Genomic DNA, 24774 nt, shown 5'->3' with positions numbered 1-24774 from the left:
AGTACTGCTTCTGATGTGCAGGGTTATGAGGATGTGAGAACACGCATACCCATTGTGTAGTAACGTTAGGCTATGCTCTAAAGGACTTTCTGCCCCAAGTTACCCTCGCTTTTTGTATTCAGACTGTGCTCTTTAATAGACATGGTAAAATGATGTGGTGGTGTTCTCCTGAATGTGTCTCAGTTGCTGGTTATGTTCATGTGCAGTATTTTGAGGGTTTTTTCTCCATTTTTTTTGCAAATAGGAAGATGCATCAACAAAGGACATGAGCTTTCAGATTTTTTTTTCCTGGCTGAATTTGAGTGCTGCCTTGGTTTTAAGTCTGCAGAATGTCAATTCTTTCAGTGTTTTTGCAGCAATGAGAAAGTTCAAAAAATACAGCACACAGGTTTTGTTGTGTTTCCTCAGTTTCTTTTGCTGCGTTTTTGGTGAATAAAACTAATTTTAGTAAACATATACTGAAGACAAATCACACATGTAATCCATACCAAAAATAGTGCAGGAAAAATGCACCAAAAAATGGGACAATAACATCTGATCTCTTGGCAAGAAATCAATTTTACTTCAGTGCATCAAGTTTTGGCTGCAGAAAAAGTTTGAGAGGGGTACAATGTTAGCTATTAAAATAAGCAGTCACTCCACCCCCTCCACACAGTGCTGTGGTCACAACCATCACCAGCGCCTGTCCTGTGTCAGCTTGTGACCATGGCTCAGTGACCGGGACCACTGCAGATCTAGGGCTCCATAGGCACTAAAGCTAGATGAGCAATTGTATATTTTACTATTTCCAGCTGATTGAATTTTCCTTTTCCGGAAGTCTACTTCTGTGTTAAGAGGGTAATGAATCCGGCCTAACAATAACTAAACCTGTGGTGGAACGTGAAAGCTAGTGAAGCCCTTGCTAAATGGGCACACAAAGCCTTACATGGACCGCTCCTGATATATTTCCTTGTGAATCCACACTGAGGGAAATCTTTTTTTTTATTTTAACACATTGATATGTTAGTATATGGTAAATGTTCCATCCATCTATTTATCATTGACTGCTGGTGGTCGGCATCTGCCTATATAACCCCTGCTGTCTGCCATGGGAGATGCATGGGTTCCATTCTAGTCTCTGGCCGTGGTGTCCTGCCTGATCGTGAGGGATGTAGGTGTGTGTATTTGACCCTTATTGAGGAGTGTGCAGGATGAAGGTCTGCTCAAAAGCTTCCCTTTCCTGTCTGTCAGAAGGAATTGGCCAGACAGTGTCATCTCCCATGGAACCAGCTTTCTATTCCTTTCATCCTGAGCCTCATTTTCCTTGTAGCACATGTCCAGGTTTTCCTGTTTCCTTGTTGTTTTTACTCTCTCCTGTATAGTTGTGTAAGTGTGAGAAAGTATGAGTGACACACACCGGAAACTCAGTGGAAAGTTCCATCTCTCAAGTTTAACCCTCTGCATTTTTCACAGAACAGAGAAATACTGCTCCTTTTAGAATGAATTCACTCTGAATAAGTGGAAAATATATATATTTTTTTTTTCTTGGTGGTAAGGGCTCACAAAAAACACAGGTAGATGTAGCTCTATTGGAAACACAACCCATGAAATAAGCGATCCATGTGTCCGTGAAGGGTGTTATCCAGTGGTGGCCAACCTTTGCCTATCCACTTCATGGCCCCATTTGCTATACAAACAGAAGATAATCACCTTTTGTGGTGGCACTATTTCAGACTGGTCAGGGGTCTGCAGCAGCCAATCGGCATCCATTGATTGGCTGCATCCTTCTTTATTTTGCCAGAGTGGCAGCTACAGCCGATCGGAAGCTGCAGATGGGCTGCTCTAGACCTTTTAGACAACAACGTCTTGTGATCTGCCAGGAATAATGGCACCATTTTAGCAATGTTATGAGATTATTATCTTCTGTTATTTTAAAGGGGACCCTGAAGGGGTTATACAAGGGTTGTCCTGAAGTGGAGAACCCCTTTAAATGGCTATTCCCATCTCCAAGATCATATCCCAATATGTAGTAGGTGTAGTAATAATAATATTAGCAAATACCTCCAATTACAAATATAGTTCTTCTGATTCATTATGTCTCTTTCCTCATGTGCAGGCATTGCAGGACCTTAGGTATCCATCGTTACGCTCACAGATATACTGACTGTTAGCTAGTTGCCAGTGGTCATAACCATGGATTCCCAAGGTCCTGCAATGCATGTACATGAAGAAAGAGACATAGCAAATCAGAAAAACTATAGTACATTTTTAATTGGAGGTATTTTCTAATATTTTTATTACACCTACTGCGTATTGGGACAGTTGGGTGTCAAGTTCTTAATGACGACCGCTTGTCAGATTCATGACTATCGGCAGCATTCCTCATGCCACAAATCTTACTCCAGTCACTGATGGGGGTAAGATTTGTGATGAGGCACACACCACAATACACAGCATGTCTTGCCTTGCCTGATTTATAAAGAGGTGTGTTTTTAGTGCAAACACTTTACTTTTTGCTGCAGTAAAAAAACAGAAAGAAAAAAAAAAAAGCTGCAAATAAGCCATGTGTGAAGATAACCTTAGAGTTCTCTAGGGAAATTCACTTCATTATAAAGATTTATCAAAAGTATAATGAGGGAAAAGTAGAGCAGTTGTTCAGGGCAATCTACGTTTTCCTTTCCTGACTCACTTCTCCCTTGCACTGTTTTTTCTACAAATCCCTTCTGCCTGGTGTGATAACCTCTCAGCTCTGTTGCTGCATCTGATATTTTGGTGCAATGTGTGGTTTGCACTGTGGCTTGCAATGTCTGGAATGTGGGACTTGCAATAGGCCTAGGGTTTCAGGAGCTCCTTAAGGGCTCTGTCATGCCCAGAGCACTTAACACCTAATTTGCATATGAATGTAAATGTTTATTTATCGGAATGCAGCAACAGATAGAAGATGTAAAGGTATCAATTGATTTACGTTTCAAAGAGCTGCATTCTCATTCACACAGTTTGGAGGGGGTGGAGTGGGTGATCTTACTGACAGATTCCATTTAAGGCCCTGTTCAGGCATCTTTATGAGTGGAGCTGGATAGTCATGTCGGCAATTTGCAGCAGTGACTGGCTCCATGTGCAGATCCACTTGCTTGTTCACATAATGGATGCATGCAGGAGTTACCAGCATTCGCATGCACCTTTTTATCTATAAAGTGGACCACACTTAGTTTTTCTGTGATTTCTTTCGATTTGGCCGTTGATCATGTAAAAAATTGTTGGTATGCAAAGGAAAGGGAAACCGTCCTGTCCCTTCAGTTTGATTTGTCTAGGGCTAAAAATGTGAGGCATTAGAAGAAAATTGTTTGCAACTAGAATACCTGTATTCTTAAAGCGTGTCTGTCGTTTTCATTTAGATTTCATAAATCAATAGTACACATGAAAATAAGAAACTGTAATATATCTTATCATAGAAATCTGCTTCTTTCTCCGCCAGAATTCATCAATCATCATCAAAATTCTCAATTCTGAGGTAAAATCTGTATTCAGTGCAGACAGATTGTCCCATTACTGAGATAGGAGATGGCAGATACTGCTGATAAGGGTCTATGGAGGAGGGAGGAGCTCTGTCTCTACCCCTCCCCTATCTACATAGACCCTTATCAGCAGTATCTGCCATCTCCTATCAGCAGTAATGGGACAATCTGTCTGCACTGAATACAGATTTTACCTCAGAATTGAGAATTTTGATGATGACTGATCAATTTTGTCAGAGAAAGAAGCAGATTTCTTTGATAAGATAAATTACAAACTTGCTTATTTTCATGTGTACTATTGGTATATGAAATATAAATGAAAATGGCTGTTACGTTTTAAGTAATATTAAGACATGGCATTTGGTTGTATAGATAATCACATTCTTATCAAGCTCACAGATCTGTGAATTTGTTGAGGGTAGTTCAAGTTTAATCAATTACTTTTCGAGCTTTTGTTGTCATAGTTTAATAAGTGTAATTACTTGCTCATTTTTAACACAAATTCCTGACGGAAAATTTCACACAATAATATGTTAATGAGTATATAAGAACTCATTAGCTGGAGTTAATTATTTACTTTGGTGATTAAACCATTTCTTAAAATGTATGAGGTACATGTCTCTCATACATACGATACATTTCTCTGCATTTACCTCTGTAATGTTTGAGCTGTGTAACTCAAGAACAAGTTTTATTTCAGTCCAAAGTGGTTATATATATATATATATATATATATATATATATATATATATATATATATATATATATATATATATATATATATATATATTTTATTGTAGGTCTGTTTGAAAAGCCAAAAAAGACAGTAATGTTGTGAGTCCCTTTAGAAAATTGTTGAGTTCTCCAAAACCGATGAACAGCTGTTACAATTGTAAGAATGTTACCACCAGTCAGAGAGCTGCATTTTCCATGCTGTCAAATGACAGCCTGAGCCCGCAGCTGTGACCATAGGTAAAAGGTTTACCTCCGGTCACTGGCGTTGGTTGATGGGACTACTACTTCCATCAGTCTACGCCTGTTGCCGCTAATAACAACAAGAGCAGGCGGCAGCTGATGGGAGTATTTATCTAAATAAATAATTAAGAAAAACAAAAACGGCGAGGGTTCCCCTGTATTTTTGTCTCCTGAGTTTAAAAATAGCAGCTTGCAGGCACTCAGAAAATGTGCATGCAAGTGGGGTCCATATTTGTGGGGTTGATGTCACTTTTGTAGTGTTTGTGGTGACATCAAGCCAACGGCTTACTAATGGAGAGGCATCTTATCCTATCCATTACTAATCCTATAGTATTGTAAATAAACAGACAGTAAGTATAAAGTCCTTTATTTGAAATAAAAAAAAAAAATGTTTACTTTTTTATTTAAACACGAGCACAGTTATACTCATCTAACCCCCATTCCATTGAAGCCCTGGTCTCCTTTAAAAAACAAAACAAAAATAAAAAACAACCATTTCCCTCACCTGTCTGACGTTCTTTCCCACACTGTACTCCATATCTGGGGGATGAACCATTTTCAACCTGGATGGTGCTAAGGTGCTACCGTCCAGGCTGAGAACCACTGAGGAATGAGCTGCTGCGAGCTCAGCCTCAGTGACTAGCGGTGACATAATCAAGGTTAAAGCTGGTCACTGAGGCCGTTCCAAGCCGGGTCACTGAACTGCGGTGTCCTTGGTGTGATCACTGTGACAAAAAGTGTCACGTTGCAGTGCTAAGCTCAGAGTGGTCACCACAGTTCAACGTGAGAAATTTCTTATAGTGAACTACGGTAAACTCACCGCTGCACTGTAAGACTTTTTATCACTGTGCTAGTGGTGATTTCACTGAGAACATCGCAGTTCAGGGTCTCAGCTTGGAACATAGCCTCAGTGAACTTCGATGACATCACCACTAGTCACTGAGGCAGTAATTCTCAATTACTAACCCGTGGGCTTTATGTCACTGGAGAATACAAAGTTGGCATCAACCCCACAAATATGAACCTCTCTTGCCACCACTGCAGGGCAAGTGGGAAGATCCAGGCAAAGGTGCATCTAATAGATGTGCCTTTTCTGGGGCTGCTGTGGGCTGCTATTTTTAGACTGGTGGGGGCAATATCCATGGCCCCTTGCTAGCCTGAGAATACCAACCCCCAGCTGTCTGCTTTAGCTTGGCTAGCTGTCAAAAAAGGGGAGGACACACTCCATTTTTTTAATTATTTAAATAATTTTAAAAATCAGTGTGGGGACCCAATCTATTCTTGATAACCAGCCTTGCTAATGCTGACAGCTGAGTGTTGCAGCCCACATCTGTCAGTTTTGTCTGGTTATCAAAAATACAGGGGAACCCACGCCAGATTTTCTTTTTTGAATTATTTATTTAGAGCACAGGCATTGACTTATTAATACTCCCATCAGCCGCCACCTGCTCTTGCTGTTTTTAGCAGCAACAAGCATAGGCTGATTGGAGCAGTAGCATCAAACTGCTGCAAAAAGGCAGAAATTTCTGTGACCAGATAGTTTGGAGCCACAAAGTGGGAATGGTGGGCCATGTGGCCCCTGGGCTGCAGCTTGTGTACCCCAGCCTGAAAGTGTTGGCTCCATTTTGGGTATGTTATGGTTCTAATGGATCTATTTTTATAACTGCTTCCTTTACAGGTTTGGGCTATTACTGCTGTAACTCAGAACACAGTCCACTATGTAAAACCTCCATGCATTTGTCTGACCCTCAGCCATTATTTGACTTTTTCACCCAAGAGACCAATTACTGGCCAACAGTCTTCAGCAGCCTTGATTCGATGACCATGCCTGTTGATGTCAAGTTATGAGAAGTTCTAATCAAGCATGCATGATGTGTGTTAAATGCTAAATTATTTAAAGTGATTGCACTGAAATCAATACAAGGTTGTATGTACCAGACTATAGTTCTCACACAGTCTTTGCTCTGTAGTTTTCCACTTTACCACATTTTTAATGGGAGCAAGCTTGACATGTCCAAAACTTGTGAAGGTCAGGCAGGATTTGAGGTTTTTCCGGAGTGATATACCTTCCGTTAGCAGTACTATAACTGAGTAATGTGCAATTACAGAATAGTGTGCCCACGCCGAAAGACATAGCACAGTGTGAAATTGGTATTGCAGAGGGCAACAGGAATGATTGAAGGTTTAAAATATAACAGGAGATTAGCCAGTCCTGACATCTATAGTTTGGGAGAGGAGGTGTAGAAAGATGACCTCCCAAAGATACCCACTGTACCGCTGAAGAAAACCTTATATTGATTTGTGTGAGCGGTTTTGAAATAATAACGAACTTGAAAACAAGAGGTCATGTTCTGGAGTAGTGCAGGAGAATATATTATATAACCAGTTTTGACAGCATTCTGTTGTGGAACGAAAAGTTGAGCTATGTAAAATTGCCAAATGCTGGGACAGCTTCATCTGTCATTAGGAGGAGGAAAAGGACACACATTTAATGAGGAGGAAGACGGAGAACAGGGAACATATAGACCTTTTGGAAAAGCAAGACAGGCAGCAGCATTTGATACTGTTGTAAAAAGCACATTTTGTTTGGGAACCTGATCATTTGTGATTTCTTTCTCTAAGGAAAAGAAAATATTTTTTAAGTGAAATTGGTCATCTAATTAGCAGTAAGGATTTGGCTCTGTTGCTTGTGATCTTTGTCCTGTGGTTTGTTATCACTAATGAAGCAAACGTGAGTTACAACACTTTATTTAAAGAAATTGTCTTGAATCTTTTTATGGGGTGGTTTGCTTTCAGAATGTTTTTCTGTATATACATAGTTCATTATATCAAAAAAACAAAAACATTCTTTACTTGCCATTCCTGGGCCCAGTGCTGTGTCTCTGCAGTGTACATGTCATGCACAGTGTAGGACAGACTAAGTGCAACACAAAACAATATGGGTAAGGGGGGGGCCAACACTAGGGATGCAGGGAGTAGAGACCCCTAGGCAAATCTAATGTCACCCTGTATGCTCTAAGAGACCCAAAATAGGTTCCACACCTATCTCCGGGCAGGATACCTAGTCCCTGTCAGACCCTAGCGGTTAGCCGTGCTTAAGGAAGGAAGGGGTAAACACTGGTCAAATCCCACTAACACTAAAGACAGCTAGGATACACAAAACAAGGGGAACACTGAGCTTGAGTAGAGTCAGATAGAAAAACCGTCTTCCTTCAAACTCCAAAGAAGACGCTAGCTAACTGCTGCAGCTCCAAGCCTCAACAGGGAAGTGCAAATAGAAAATAACACCCCCAACTCCCAACAAGAAGTTGGGAGTTATAAATACCCAGAACCAGGTGGCACCATTAAAGCCAGAGAAGGTGGCCACTAGTCTGCAAGGCCAACTGTCTGCAGTTTCTGACACACCCGTGACAGTACCATCACATCTACATTGCTCAGCAGGTTGTGCTGCCTATATCAGCAGAGTGATTGAGTTCAGTGATTGGCTGCAGTAATGTCAATGTGATGTTACCATCACAGCAAACAAAGGGCTGCAGCGGAGACACAATGTTGGACCCTTCAAGAGGTAAGTAAACCACAGTGTTTGATTTTAGAACAAACTGTGCAAATAGAGAAACAGTTTCTGAAAGGGGTAGGCCCTTTAAACTTTTAGTGAATATTAAAGGAGTTTTCCGGTCCAAATCGATAAATCTGCAGTCACACTATGTTCCTCGATCAACAGGTCTAGATAAATTATTAAATGCATTATCAATTATATAAATTGATACAATCCACAAATACAGGACAAGGAAAAGATACGAATAACCAACAAGCAAAAAGAAGCCAGGGCTCAAGAGGTGATGAAATAACAGTGATCATGCATGGAAAACAGTGGTCCTATAAATCCAATACAGCAGTAATATCACTGTATCAACAACTCACTGAATTAGTGAAAAGCTTAAGAACCCTAATCAACAGACACATTGGTCTGATGTGCATGAATAAGTTGTTAACAAAATTGAAAATCTTACTGCCAGTGCAGCATAGAGTAAATAGCATAAGTGTGAATAATCATACAAAAAAGAGCAACATGAATTTGGGTAGTACACGAGTGGATAGTGCACTCATATGTACCAGCATATTAAATAAAGAATGCATTAGTCAAACATATAGAAAAATTTGCTTGATCACACTATACCTTAAAGCATGCACATAGAATGGAACAGGAATACACTGCGCTGGTGAGCCCGTCCCTACGCACGTATCATGTCCCCTGACGAAGGCTTCAGAAACGCACGTACGGGCAGGCATGCCGACGAAGTGTATTCCTGTTCCATTCCATGTGCATGCAATTTTTCTAAATGTTTGACTAATTCATTCTTTATTTAATATGCTGGTACATATGAGTGCACTATCCACTATTCTACTACCCAAATTCATGCTGCTCTTTTTTGTATGATCATTCACACTTGTGCTATTTACTCTATGCTGCAGAAACAGCAAGATTTTCAATTTTGTTTACAACTTATTCATGCACATCAGACTATTGTGTCTGTTGATTAGGGTCCTTTAGCTTTTTACTAATTCAGTGAGTCGTTGATACAGTGATATTATTTCTGTATTGGATTTATAGGACCACTGTTTTTCATACATGATCACTGTTATTCCGTCACCTCTTGTGCCCTGGCTTCTTTTTGCCTGTTGGTTATTCATATCTTCTCCTTGTTCTGTATTTGTGGATTTTATATAATTAATAAAGCATTTGCTATTTTTTCTAGACCTGTTGATTGTCCTCCCCCCTTTTTTGTTCGCTATGCATTGACGATTGGTCTTATATTTGTCCACATACTGGCAGTATGGTGATTTTTTTAACTATAGGAGTATATATGTTTCATATTCAGTATGCCAATTTTTTCCACTAGCTGTTATTACAAGTCACACTATGTACCTGCAGACTTAACAATTTCCCCCAGTGCATGCACCGTTCTATGCGAGGATTCGCCGGTTTCTGGACAGGGGGCCTCTAATATGTATGGGTTATACATACTCATGGCCAAGTGGGCATGGCCTTGCTTCATTACACTTGTATGGAGCATGGCCACACTCTCTAGTAGGCCATAACCACTGGACAGCCGCATCACTGGTCGGGTCACGGCCTTGCTCAAAACAAGTGTATGGAGTGAGGCCACACTCACGAGACGTTCCCGGCTCTGAAACCGGTGAATCCTGCAGCACACAGTGCATTTTCTGAGGGGATTCATAAGTCTGAAGTCACACAGACTAGCTACAGACTTATCAATTCGGACCAGTCAACCCATTTAACAAGTCGGGGTTATGCTGTGGCTTAACTGTGAAATGCAGCTGATCTCAAGCGAGTACTTATGAAGCCCATTAAAACAAAAAAAAATTGAAATAAACCCCTGTTAAATCCATACTGTCTGAAAATAACATGATAGTGAAAAGCTTTATAACTTCTTGGTACAGTTTCTGTTTCTCAATATTCTTGATTTTTGTAAGTAATGAGGAAACATATTGTTTACATTTGAACTCTTGACTTTTCCTAGACCTGATTACACAGCCAAAATGCACTTGTGTAGCCAAGTAGGTGACAGCAATTAACCTGAAGTCCAGAACTGTGAGAAATTTATGCTGCTGATTTTAACTCACAAAATATTTTCTGGACCAAATACATGGTCTAACAGGAGGACAAATAAAGAGACTGTTGCTGATGTACAAGGAGCATTTTATAGAGCAGATGAAGCAGGTCATATTAATAATTAGTTTGATGGGGAAAGATTCAGTAATTTATTTAATTTCCTGCACTTTATACACTTAGGAGACCAATGGACAGTCTTTCTGAGTGATTGACAATTTTCAACTTATGTGCATAGATCGTTGTCAATCACTTACTAGGAAAGCCTGCCTAACAAGGCTGCATGCAAAACGAGGTAAGAAAACAAAAATACATTTAATGTGAGTCACAAAATTATACACATGTGAAAAAAAAGTTTTAAAAGAAGTATTGACACATGCCATATAGAAAAAACAAAGACTCACATGGATTTTTCACCCCCCCCAAAAAAAAAAAAAAAAAAAAAAGTCACGTGCAGCAGGTATATATTTATCAATGGACTACAAAGCCTTAAGCCCTGCCTAGTGGCTGTATTGAGCCAGTCTCCCTGCTCGAGCAGCGGTCCCTGGGCTAAATGCGGAATGTATAGCTTATAAACAGCAGAGCACACGATTAGCCCTTAGAAGGACTTAGTATGATGGGTCAGCAAAACATCATTACTAGAGAACTTTGATTCCTAAAACTGTGCACAGAGACCTGGTCAACTACTCTCTCCCTCCGATCAGAACTGTCCATGAGCTGTGTAATGGTGTGCCAAGCGTGGTGGTGCTGTCATTTTATAACCTCTGATGAGGTAATTCTGTCAGCCAATCACCGTAATGCCACTTCCAAGATGGCTATGATATTGCAGTGACTGGCAAGCAGTCCTTCCTTGCTTATTGGCTGTGTAACATATACCAAACATGTGGGGCGGGGATTCATGCATTAAATCCAAGCATCAGCCATTGCTTGATGAGTGCCGCACACATCCGAGCACCAAGATACTTGAGTGAAATCCAAGCGTCATCGAGCACATTCGCTCATCACTAATCATAATCCCTATTTCGTCTAGCCTTCTCTTTTTATAAAAAAAGAACACATATCTGAAAACTGATTGAAAAAATAAATAATGATGATGCTGTTGACTGATTCTGAACACAGCAAGGTCACCAGTACTTAGCCCTTTGTTAAACCCTAAGGTACTAGACATTGCTCCACTAGTTATATAAATGATCTCTTTTTCTTCTCTAATGAACAAAGGAAATGATGATGAGATTACTTTCTCCACTGAGGATGAAGATCAGTATATTAATATTATGACCAACCGCAAACAGTACTAAACTATTATCTGATTAGTCATTTATCCTAATTCTGCTAGTATTTCCTGCCAGCTGTTGTCCTAAAACAGCAGGAGAGGGAGCTGTCTGCTGAACTCTGGAGACAACCTTGATTTGCTTAATTTCTGGCAACCATTGAGAGTGTCCTCTAATTAGAATATCACCCAAGGTACATTTCTGTATGATCGACACCAGTCCATCTGCTACTGCATGCTTAACTTAAAGATACCTGTATGGTACAATCATTACATTTTGAATTGAATTTTTTTCAAATATGGATCCTAACAGATTCAATTAGTGGATGGCATTAAACAACAGTCTTGCTTTGACTGTTGGAATATTGTAGACCAGCATAAACCACATAACCTATAGAGACATGGAAAGAGATCACCTTGAGACAAGTTGAGGTTGAAGACTGCATATCAATTGTTATGTATTTTAATTGAATGTGTAACACCCCAGATAACCGGTTGTTACAGTGATGTTGCCTTCCTTTCGGGGAGGGTGATATCATGCTTGGAGGCAAGGATGATTCTCTCTATCAGGTAAGGCACTCCCATTCAACACCTCTGAATCTAGGCCAGGAGAGGGGGCTCAGGACCCGGATTCAGGGGAGCTTCTTTAGACTTTATATATCCTGGCCTGGAGAAGGAGTCAGCCAGTTGTAGAGAGTAGCAGAGGAGTGAGGAGAGAAGAAGGACGTCTGGAAGAGATGGAGGGGCTACACAGCTGCATAAGAGCTGTGGCCAATAGAAAGAGTGAGAACTTGAAGGAGTTAAATGGTGGAGGAGCTTAGAGGGAAGAAGCACAGAGGAGGAAGAGGCTCAGGGGGGGAACAGTGGAAGGACACCCTAGGAGCCAGAGCACAGAAACTGGGTACTGGGAGCCCAAGGTCGTGTTGTTCTCCAGGATGCACGACAGAACCGGAGGTCATAGGACTGTTTGTCAATTGCCTGCATCAAGTCTGAGGTGAAGCATTAACCTTAGAGCCCAGGTCATGATAGAGACCCTATAAACAGGCTCGACCTGCCTATCGTACAGACATCTGTCTTAGGACAGGAGAGAGGGGACTTGCAATAAGCTTCAAGCAGCAGGGACCTCACCAACTAAAGTAGTGCAAGTAGGAAAGGCTTATGGACCTCACCTGGGAGAGGCATCTCCTACTGCCTCCAAGCCAGCCGGACCACAGCTACCCTGCACTTGGTACCCTGGACTGATGACTACTATCATCAGTAAACCAGGTAAAGACTGCAAACCTGTGTCCTCGTTCTTTGCCATACCATCCACCACACCATTGGTGCCCTACACTTGGGAAGCCCTGGGGACCCCACTTCACCTATGGGAAGCATCACCATCTTGCTGCATACCATCACCCTAGAGGACCCCTTTAAGAAGTGTCGGTCCCCACTGACCGAACGCCACAGGTGGCATCACAAACAATAGACTTTATTCACAATACTCCTTAAAAGACCTTTCCCCTTTAATTGGGCAACCATGCCACTTACCGGTTCACAGCCACCGTGACATCCCCTTTAAGACCGGACCCGATACCAAGTGCCCCACAGCCCTGGCAGGCGACTCAAAGCTTATTCTTAAATTGTGTATTCATCAGCACACCGCTTTCCTGTCTGACTCCCTTGTTGCTGGAGGGACACTCCACTTCCAATGACTGTTCTGGTCCAGTAGCTTTGTCCTACTGATAAACTATATAGTAGTTATGCTACTGTGACACAATAACGGTTTGTTATTGCTTGTTCTGAAGTCCACAGTGTTATCACTATATTTGCATACAAAGATAACAGGGCCTATAAAAAAGAGAGCAATAATTAGGAAAACTGCTGTGGAAAATGCCGTGATGGGGGGTGGGGACTTGTGATTTTGCATGACTAATAACGGCAGCTTGTCAGGAGGAGGGATGTGAGCAGCTAACTGCTGTAAACAAAATCAATGGGATGGAAAGAGCTGACTAGTATCTCAGGAAAGAATTTATGAGGCCAGAATGCAACTATTTCACATACTGGCCAGACTCTGGTGTGTGTGTCTCCTTGGCAAGAAACTATACACTAGATTGAAAAGGCAAGTCTGTTTCAAACGTGCTTATTTCCATGCTGTTTAACTGTGCCAGTGTCATAACATGTGAATAATCCTTTAGCTATTTGTGTCATTAAATGCATTTTCACACACAAAACCGTTTACCACTTATGCATGTGGCGGCCTCAGTGATTGTATCCCCATAATCACAAATAATGGGCTTTACAATACACCTGTCTACCAAGATTGCCTACTGTTAACACTATATGCAGCACAGTGGCTCAGTGGTTAGCACTGCAGCCTTGCAGCGCTGGGGTCCTGGGTTCAAATCCCACCAAGGACAACATCTACAAGGAGTTTGTATGTTTTCCCCGAGTTCCCGTGGGTTTCCTCAGGGTTCTCCGGTTTCCTCCCACACTCCAAAGACATACTGATAGTGAATTTAGATTGTGTACCCCATTGGGGACAGCGATGATAATGTATGTAAAGCGCTATGGAATATGATGGCGCTATATAAGCAAAGCATAATAAATAAGTGATGATGAGCTCCACTGGTCATCTCCCTGTCGAGAGAGATTGTTAAAATGGACTGACATAAAAAGCCAGTGTAGGCTATCTAAAGACATGGAGACAAATATAACAACCTGAAACACATACCGGTATGTTGAACTATTAAGTGTAAAACTCTACCACTTACCGTACTTTTTTCTGATGATAATTGTGACTCCTAGAGGATGAAACAAGCTGTCAACATGTCAATGGAGTAGGACGCCTCCAAAGTACTGCATTTTTTCTTATAAATAGTTCATTTTGACATGTGTATGATGGGAATTTTATGTGGTGGATGTTTTGCTTTATCATCTTCCAATGCTACATAAGGTAAAAGTTGAAAGTGATGGTGGGAAAACCACAAGCCTGTCAGAAAGTAGAGTTGGCAATGAAAGACCGTATTGTTTCTGTGACCTTAACATGGAAAAGTTCACATAGCAAATTACCTGTCCTAACTAGTATAACACATTTAGGAAGGATGCAAAGAGCTACAACAAATTTACTCATTTTATTAGAATCGAGTAACATAAATTCATGGGAAATATGTCTGTAGTGGATCAAGGTTATTTCAGTGCAAGAGCTTCAAAAATGACAATTTATACCTACCGTAATACAAATGTGCTATTAAGAGGTTAATATGAAGCATGTAAACTACACAATCATAGTTACCGTAACATGAATATCCATAAAAAATAGTATAGGTACAACTGATTCATACATGGAAACATGTACACATGATCTCTCTCTTATTGCTCATAATTTGCTTATGTATCTGTTTTTTTCCATTTTTATAGTGATGACTTCCTGTTGTGTTGTGTCTGGAGTTGCAGTATTCACCTGAATAAGAATGATTTGCAATATTAACCACAGCTTATGAATAGGACTTGTGGTGTTTCTGGAGAAAAAAAATGTTGTGTTTTTTTTTCTTTCTGGACAATTACAAATGGCTAGAGTTATTCCAGGTTGAAATCGAAAGTCTACAATCGCTTAATGTGCCTCTTGACTCTTGAATCGTGACATTGTATAGTGTGCACACTGACACGATTCCCCTGTATTTGCAAGGGGAGTGTATGCGATTTTCTATACTTTTGGTCACGTACCCACTAGATTCTCCTGCACTTCTGCCATTGTTCTGTTAAGAGAAGGGCATGAGAATGTGAATTCCACATGACCGCAATTATGCAAAACATTCATGCTGCGAATATAGAGGAATTGTGACAGTGTGCATATTGTCATAGGACTACAGACTAGATTTATCTGGTCTATTATTCTATTCTAACACATACAGGGCCTTGCAAAAGTCTTCGCCCCCCTGGAACGTTTCAACCTTTTCCCACATATCATGTTTCAAACATAAATATACCAACTATAAATGTTTGGTGAAGAATCAACAACAAGTGGAACTCAATTGTGAAGTTGAACGAAATTTATTGGTTATTTTAAATTTTTTTGGACATTCAAAAACTGAAAAGTGGGGCGTGCAATATTATTTGGCCGCTTTACTTTCAGTGCAGCAAACTCACTCCAGAAGTTCATTGTGGATCTCTGAATGATCCAATATTGTCTTAAATGTCTAATGATGATAAATATAATCCACCTGTGTGTAATCAAGTCTCCGTATAAATGCACCTGCTCTGTGATAGTCTCAGGATTCTGTCTGAAGCACAGAGAGCATCATGAAGACCAAGGAACACAACAGGCAGGTCCGTAATACTGTTGTGGAGAAGTTTAAAGCTGGATTTGGATACAAAATGATTTCCAAAACTTTAAACATCCCAAGTAGCACTGTGCAAGCGATCATATTGAAATGGAAGGAGTATCATACCACTGCAAATCTACCAAGACCTGGCCGTCCCTCTAAACTTTCATCTCAAACAAGGAGAAGACTGATCAGAGATGCAGCCAAGAGGCCCATGATCACTCTGGATCAACTGCAGAGATCTACAGCTGAGCTGGGACAGTCTGCCCATAGGACAACAATCAGTTGTACACTGCACAAATCTGACCTTTATGGAAGAGTGGCAAGAAGAAAGTAATTTCTCAAAGATATCCATATAAGGTGTTTAAAATTTGCAACAAGCCACCTGGGATACACATCAAACATGTGGAAGAAGGTGCTCTGGACAGATGAAATCAAAATCAAACTTTTTGGCAACAATGCCAAACGATATGTTTGGCGTAAAGGCAACACAGCTCATCACCCTGAACACACCATCCCCACTGTCAAACATGGTAGTGGCAGCATCATGGTTTGGGCCTTCTTTTCTTCATCAGGGACATGGAAGATGGTTAAAATTAATGGAAAGATGGATGGAGCCAAATACAGGACCATTCTTGAAGAAAACCTGTTTGAGTCTGCAAAAGACCTGAGACTGGGACGGAGATTTGACTTCCAACAAGACAATGATCCCAAACATAAAGCAAAATCTACAATGCAATGGTTCACAAATAAATGTATCCAGGTGTTAGAATGGCCAAGTCAAAGTCCAGACCTCAATCCAATCGAGAATCTGTGGAAAGAGCTGAAAACTGCTGTTCACAAACAATCTCCATCAAACCTCACTGAGCTCAAGCTGTTTGCCAAGGAAGAATGGACAAGAATTTCAGTCTCTCGATGTACAAAACTGATAGAGACCTACCCCAAGCGACTTGCAGCTGTAAGCGCAGCAAAAGGTGGCACAACAAAGTATTAAGTTAAAGGGGCCAAATAATATTGCATGCCCCACTGTTCAGTTTTTGAATATTTCCACAAAAATGTAAAATAACCAATACATTTCGTTCAACTTCACAGTTGTGTTCCACTTGTTGTTGATTCTGCACCAAAAATTTACATTTGGAATCTTTATGTTTGAAGCATGATATGTGGGAAAAGGTTGAAAAGTTCCAAGGGGCCGAATACTTTAGCAAGGCACTGTACATGTAATAAAATGGGGATATGTTGTATGTTTGTATACTTAGTATTTAAAGCCGATGCAACTTTTCAATGTTGGCATCAATGGTTTGTTCATTATTTACACTATAATTGTTAGTAAAAAAATGTAAGTTATCAAAATCTGCAACACAAACTAGTAGCTGTCATCAGTGTACATGAACTTGTATACACTGACAATGTTCATGATGAGAGAATCCGTCTGTAAGAGTCCAGTGTTAAGTAAAATATTACTATGCTCCACTTTTGTTTAGTCCCAATCACTGTGAGCCTCATTGCACATGTATACCTAACGGCCCTCCCTTTACTTACTTTTTCATGTTGTTCTGTAAGTAAGACAGGGCTTGCTGTTGGATGGCTAGCAGGCTACATGGCATCCATGTATATTTACGATGAAAGCGAGTTGGGAAGAAAGTGAATATCTTCGTGCACAGGAAGCAAGTGATGCATTAACTATATTTGTACATAATCTTATGCTTCAGCATATCCCCATATATATAAAATAAGCACATCTATAGGTTTACACACCAGACATTCATTTTTCTTTTTCACTGGTTGCTGCAAATATAAACTATTAAATAATAGGAGCACAATGTTATCTGTTTCTCTTTTCTAACACATAGTTTATTTCTACTGTTGGCAAAGGCTAGCCCAAGGGTCCATTTACATGGAGTGACTGGTGGCACAATACGACTGCTGATAGGTATACCTTTACTGATCATGATCATTTAAATACCTGTTTACACAGGCAAACCAAAGTAAACGATGCATAAATGGTACTTATTTCTCACTGCAAAATACAAATACATTTATATAATTTATACAATGTGATTTTCTGGATTTTTTTGATATTCTATCTCTCAATGTTAAAATTAACTGACCCTTAAAATTATTGACTGTGCATGTCTTTGTCAGTGGGCAAATTACAAAATCAGCAAGGGATCAAATAATTATTTCCTTCACTGTATATGACACCATTAATTCCACAGCACTTTACAGACTTTATCGGCACTGTCCCCGATGGGACTCACAATCTGAAATCTCTATCAGTATGTCTTCGAAGTGTGGGAGGAAGCAGAAGGAAACTCACAGGAACACGGGGAGAACATACAAACTCCTTGGGGAGAACATACAAACTCCTTGCAGTTATTGTCCTTGGTGGGATTTGAACCCAGGACCCCAGCGCTGCAAGGCTGCAGTGCTCCACCGTGCTGCCTGCAGATATATATTTATAAAATTATTCCAGCACAGTAACATTTTTTTATTGCATACAATTGTTAAACTTATTATTGATGCAAGATCTATTCATTATAAAGTACTTTGATCACGGGACAACCCCTTTATGTATTAAAGTGAACCTAATGAGGCTGAATAACGAGGTTCACTTTAATATGGATAAGCAGGCTGTCAAAAACCTGTTCTCTACAGGTAAAATCATAGCAGCATTAAAGGTAAGGAATGATGTGAGAGATAATCAGAAATTTTAACCAAGATAGCAGGATTGAGACAGCTGACCTAAAGAGTGAACCAAGCCTGCGAAAACCTATAGACCTAAGAGTAGCTCCGGAAGCAACATCTGGAGTCAGGGTGGGGTTGGTGAGACTGCAATAATAGTGAATGCTAATATGTTATTGCTCTAGTAATAATAATAAGTTTATTTCTATAATGCCAGCATGTTCCAATGAAGCAAGGACTTGTACAGACAATAAGGACATTACAGAATAACACAAAATTCAGCAGATACTAAGAGGAGTGAAGACCCTACTCATGAACTAGGTTGCACCAATTGCCACCTTTTGGGGTTGTCACTAGAACTCCTCAGTGGATAGCACTGTTGGTTTGTAGCACTGGAGTCTTGCGTTCAAATCCCATCATGGAAAACGTATCAAGTTTGTCTTGGCACTCAGGTTTCCTCCCAAACTCCAAAGACAAAATGTTACAGGATTTAGAATGTAAGCCCCATTAAGTACAGTGATGATGTTATCTAATAAATGTTATGTAATTTACGGTGCAATACAAGTGAGTAAAATAAATACCGGTAATAACTTAAAAAGATGAATAATGCATAATAGCTTTTCATGAAATACTATACATAAAAAAATCCAGTAGTCCCCATGGTTTTGAAATGATAAAAATGCATTGGACTGCTCCGGCACCTTGAAAGAAGACAATAAAACTTGTCAAGTATGTTGATATGTGAGCATTTACTATAAGATTGGACGCTTATATCTTATGCTGTGTTGGAAAATCTCTCCGTCCCCACCACTGGTCTTTGCTGAGTTTTAACTAATTCTCTGGGGTCGTGACATCTCTTATCACTAGTGAGCAGCCAGACAAGGGGCGCACAATACAGTGCTCAGGGCCAGGCTTCCTTGGCCTGTCAAGAACATCAGGGTTAGGTTGGACAAAGCAGCTTTCTTTTCAGTAAGCAAACAATGAGAATGAATGGGACATTTTTAAGCTTAGCACAAAGTTATAGATGAATGGTTTAATCCACATTATAAATATTTCATTAAGGTATAATAAGGCTCTTTATATGAAATCTCCTGTTCTTTTCATTCACGTTACTGTTGCGGGAACATGTCAGGCATAGATTAATGAGGAGATTGTGACCTTTTAAATCATGTTTCCTGACTACATAACAGTGGAGGTAACTATTTTGATGTCACACTTTTATTCATAAGAATGAGACATAATACTGTAATAGGCATGAGCAGCAGATATAATCATATTCTGGTAGAGCCGCCATCATGTTAGATATTTGAAGATAAATAAACTAAAGGCAGCATCATTATGAAGGTGAGAAGCTATTAAGAGGGTCAAAAGCACACACACCATAGGCAATGCCATCTGGTAAAGGACAAGTAATGGTAGTGCTCACCTGAAGGTTCATGTGCAGGCACAACACCTAGAATAGTGTGAAAAGCTGCTGTGCTATGGCTAGAGGAAAGGGATTTTTCAGATTTATATGGCAAAAAATGGACACTGGTACATTTAGGTTGACTGCACTGCAGGAATGAAGAACCTTGGCTTTCCAAATCAGTTTTTATTAATACCAACATGTTTCTGCGCTACACCGGTGCCTTTCTCAAAGTAGAAAAACCAAGTGCGCAGCAAATAGAGACTTTCAATGTGATGCAAAGGCTCCATAAAGCACCCCTAAAGGGAATGAAGGAAGTCAATGAAAAAAGTGTTGAAAAAGGGAGAGTGGAATGATGAATGAATTGAAGAAAAAAAGTTAAGAAAAAGTGGAGACTGGAAATGGAGCAGGGAAGAAAGTTAACCCCTTCATGACCTTTAGATTTTCCGTTTTTCCGTGTTCGTTTTTCGCTCCCCTCATACCCAGACTCATAACGTTTTTATTTTTCCGTCAATATGGCCATGTGAGGGCTTATTTTTTTGCGGGGCGAGTTGTACTTTTGAACAGCATCATTGGTTTTGCCATGTCATGAACTAGAAAATGGGAACAAAAATTCCATGTGCGGTGCAATTGCAAAAAAAAGTGCAATCCCACACTTATTTTTTGTTTGGCTTTTTTGCTAGGTTCACTAAATTATCTAAGTGGTGAACAAAAATTCCAAACTTTGCTAAAAAAAATGTGCCACTTTCCGATACCCGTAGCGTATCCATTTTTCATGATCTGGGGTCAGGTGAGGGCTTATTTTTTGCGTTCCAAGCTGACATTTTTATTGATACCACTTTTGTGCAGATACTTTATTTTGATTGCCCGTTATTGCATTTTAATGCAATGTTGCGGCAACCAAAAAACGTAATTCTGGCGTTTCAAATTTTTTTATCGCTACGCTGTTTAGCGATCAGGTTAATGCTCTTTTTAATTGATAGATCAGGCGATTCTGAACGCGGCAATACCAAATATGTGTAGGTTTGATTTTTTTTTTTACTGTTTTATTTTGAATGGGGCAAAAGGGGGGTGATTTAAACTTTTATATTTTTTTTTATTTTTTCACATTTTTTTTTTACTTAACTTTTGCCATGCTTCAATAGCCTCCATAGGAGGCTAGAAGCTGGCACAACTGGATCGGCTCATCAGATCGCTGCTATGCAGCAGAAATTCAGGTGTACTATGAGCGCCGACCACAGGGTGGCGCTCACAGCTAGCCGGGATCAGTAACCATAGAGGTGTCAAGGACCTCTATGGTTACAATGCAGAAGCATCGCTGACCCCCGATCATGTGACAGGGTCGGCGATGCACGCATTTCCGGCCGCGCGGCTGGAAGCGGTAGTTAAATGTCGCTGTGACAGCAACATTTAACTAGTTAATAGCGGCGGGTGAATTGCAATTTCACCCGCCGCTATTGCGTGCACATGTCAGCTGTTCGAAACAGCTGACATGTCCCGGCTTTGATGCGGGCTCACCGCTGGAGCCCGCATCAAAGCAGGGGTTCTGACCTCGGACGTACTATCCCGTCCGAGGTCAGAAAGGGGCTAAAACATGATCAAGCAGTGGGACTAAGTAAATAAAAAAGTGAAAAGAATAAAGAATATAAAAAACACACCAAAAATGTACACATCACTAAAATCTGTTTCTCCACTCAAAACACAACGTTTGTGATAAAAAAAAAAAATATATCTAAACAAAACAGTACACACAATTGGTATTGCCACCTCCAGAATTACCCACTTTATAAAACTGGCATGTTATTTATTTAGTTTGGCCAGCGCTGTAAAAAAAATAAACTAATAAACATGCCAAAAATGTCACTTTTTCATCGTACTGACTTCCAAAAAAACTCAATATAAAGTGAACAAAAAGTTGTATGTAAAATAAAAATGGTATAAATGAAAATGCCAAACCGTTCTGCAAAAAAAGAGCCTAATATGACTCACTCAGTAGAAAAATGAAAAAGGTACAGCTCTCAGAATATGATGATGCAAAAACTAATTCATTTTTGAAAATATTATTTTTATTCTGTAAAATGGGCAAAATGATAAATTTGGTATCACTATAATCGTACAGACCCAACAAACAAATCAGTCTTTTTATCACGTTTACTGCATGGTGAATGGTGCAAAAAAAATACAAATAAAAACAATAACTGAATTGCTGGTTTTGTTCATTCTGTGTCTGAAAATTCTGAATAAAAAGGGATCAAACAATATTATGTACCCCAATATGGCACCAAAAAAAACTGCAACTCGTCCTGCAAAGCATAAGCCCTCATACTGCCCTGCTTGCCAATATGGCAGCAAAAAAACCTACTTTTCATAAACATTTTTACTGTGTGATAGCAGCAAATCCTAAAAAAAAACCTATATAAATCTGGTATCCAAGGTATTAGGACTTTCTAGTTGCGCTGCAGTTATGACTATGGTTTTCATGATGCCACCTTTCTGCCTGCAGCTTCAAGTCTCTGAGTTACCGATCTGCAGCTTTAAGTACCACTGGTACTTGGCTACAGTCTCCAGGACGTCTCCAGGACGTCTCCTGTCTGCCTGCAGCCCCCAAATACCTCTGCTATCGGAAAGATTTATGCTGGCTTTGTCATCTGTAATGCAGCAAGAAGTGTACCATCACTTCCTCTAATTACACCCTACTTAATAAATTAATTTTGGAAATGTTGTCATGTCATAACGTGTTGTAATTAATTCAGTATTGCTGCTTATACAACTCCTTTTAACTGTTAGGTCTAATTCTGACTTGTTGCTTTGGACCAGCCAAGAAAATAATTAGACACAAGTTTGCTTTCATCTGTTGACACCTTAGTGTTGAATATTTTTTTTTCCCTTTTGGGGAATCTTTGATGAAAGCTTAAGGCAGAGCTTATGAGCTTAATAAGAGTTTATTTTTTTTTTCTACTGCCCTACAGCTTATATGAATCTCATCCTAGAAAAGTTCAGTTTTCATGCATCAGCATCATTCAGGCAATTCATCTTTATAGTAAATCAGTTTGGGTAATTCTCTGAGAATAAAATTCACAGTGTAAAACCTTTAACACATTAAAGCAGAACATTTATGGTTGCGCTTTCTAGTCTTTAACTTTTTTTTATCCTGTAATCTGCCCAGGGCCGCTCCAAATTCCTCTAAGGTGTGGTAATAAAATCTAATCAGTGGCAGTTCCACCCCCATTCAATCTCCGCTGATCTGCCCATTAAGTAGCCGAATGACAGATAAACCTTTAGCACATACTGTACCCCAGGGAAATTACAGGAACTTTCATTTGTTTTTTTCATGGGTATTGTATGTATAAAACATCTTTGAAGTCTCCAAAAGTGACATTTTGGACCAAATCTTGTTGAAAATGACTTGTGCAATGCTTCATTGATCTAGTTGATTTGTCATCCTCTCTGCTGGCCTATTTTCTGTTTCAGGTGAGAAGAAGATTTGATGGAGCCGGACCTTGGTTGATTGCAAAGCTGTCTTTATAGTTATTTTTCATATATGCTCTTTGATATTTTTCTTATTCTGTGCTTTACGACCGTGTGTTTTTAAAGTATTTCCAAGGAAAACAGATACAATTCTAAGCTCTGATCATTTCGTATTGCAATCAGAAACCTCCCTTACATAGCATGAGCATGGTTTACTTGATTGCATCGGTATTTTTCATTTATTTTTTCCTATCCTTGTCCCAAGTGCCATAACTTTATTAATTTTCCTGTTGACATTTGCTGCATGAGTTGTCGTTTTGAATGCCACTTTTAATTTTCCCATACAATGTACTGGAAAACAGAGGAAAAAATCTAAATGCAGATAAATTGCAAAAAAAAAAAAAAAAATCAATTAACCATTTTTATTTTCTTTACACATTACATAGTAAAAATAGCTGGGCAGAGCCATTTTCCGTGTCATCGCGATTTTGGCGATACTAAACATGTCCAGTTGTTTTATTATTTCAGCGGTGAAAAAAGAAATCAGAAATTTGTAATAAAAAATTGTCGCATTTTCTGAAAGTAATGACTTTTTATTTTTCCAGCAATGTAGCTGTGGAGGTTTTGTTTTTTGCACCTTAAACTGATTACTGACGGACTCGATGACACCAGTTATTTATAATATATATATATATATATATATATATATATATATATATATATATATATATATATATATATATATATACCGTACATACTCGAGTATAAGCCGACCCCCCTAATTTTGCCACAAAAAACTGGGAAAACTTATTGACTCGAGTATAAGCCTAGGGTGGGAAATGCAGCAGCTACCGGTTAACGTCAAAAATAAAAATAGATACCAATAAAAATAAAATTAATTGAGACATCAGTAGGTTGTGTTTTTGAATATCCATATTGAATCAGGAGCCCCATATAATGCTCCATACAGTTCATGATGGGCCCCAAGAGATGCTCCATACAAAATATGCCCCATATAATGCTCCATATTAAAATATGCCCCATATAATGCAGCACAAAGGTTAATAATGGCCCCATAAGATGCTTCATAGAAACATTTGCCCCATACAATGCTGCATAAAGGTTGATGGTCCCATAAGATGCTCCACATATTATGGCCCAATAAGATGCTCCATACATTGTGGACCCATACAATGCTCCATACATTGTGGCCCCATATGATGCTCCATACATTGTGGCCCCATGAGATGCTCCATACATTGTGGCCCCATACGATGCTCCATACACTGTGGCCCCATGAGATGCTCCATACATTGTGGCCCCATGAGATGCTCCATACATTGTGGCCCCATGAGATGCTCCACACATTGTGGCCCTATATGATGCTCCAGCCATTATGGCCCCATGAGATGTTCCATACATTGTGGCCCCATACGATGCTCCATACATTGTGGCCCCATACAATGCTCCATGCATTGTGACCCCATGATATGCTCCATACATTGTGGCCCCATGAGATGATCCATACATTGTGGACCCAT

The 24774-nt window shown here is 39.7% G+C and overlaps 1 protein-coding gene across 8 annotated transcripts in view; it reads left to right on the top strand.

The window, feature by feature from the left end:
* The window catches only part of PARD3B (par-3 family cell polarity regulator beta), a 2038921-nt gene that overhangs the window by 596870 nt on the left and 1417277 nt on the right, over positions 1 to 24774 (top strand). The window lies entirely within an intron of this gene.

This window comes from Ranitomeya variabilis, chromosome 7, assembly GCF_051348905.1.
Source record: "Ranitomeya variabilis isolate aRanVar5 chromosome 7, aRanVar5.hap1, whole genome shotgun sequence".
Lineage (NCBI taxonomy): Eukaryota > Metazoa > Chordata > Amphibia > Anura > Dendrobatidae > Ranitomeya > Ranitomeya variabilis.
The sequence above is the reverse complement of the archived record's forward strand: the minus strand, read 5'-3'. Positions and strand labels throughout refer to the sequence as shown.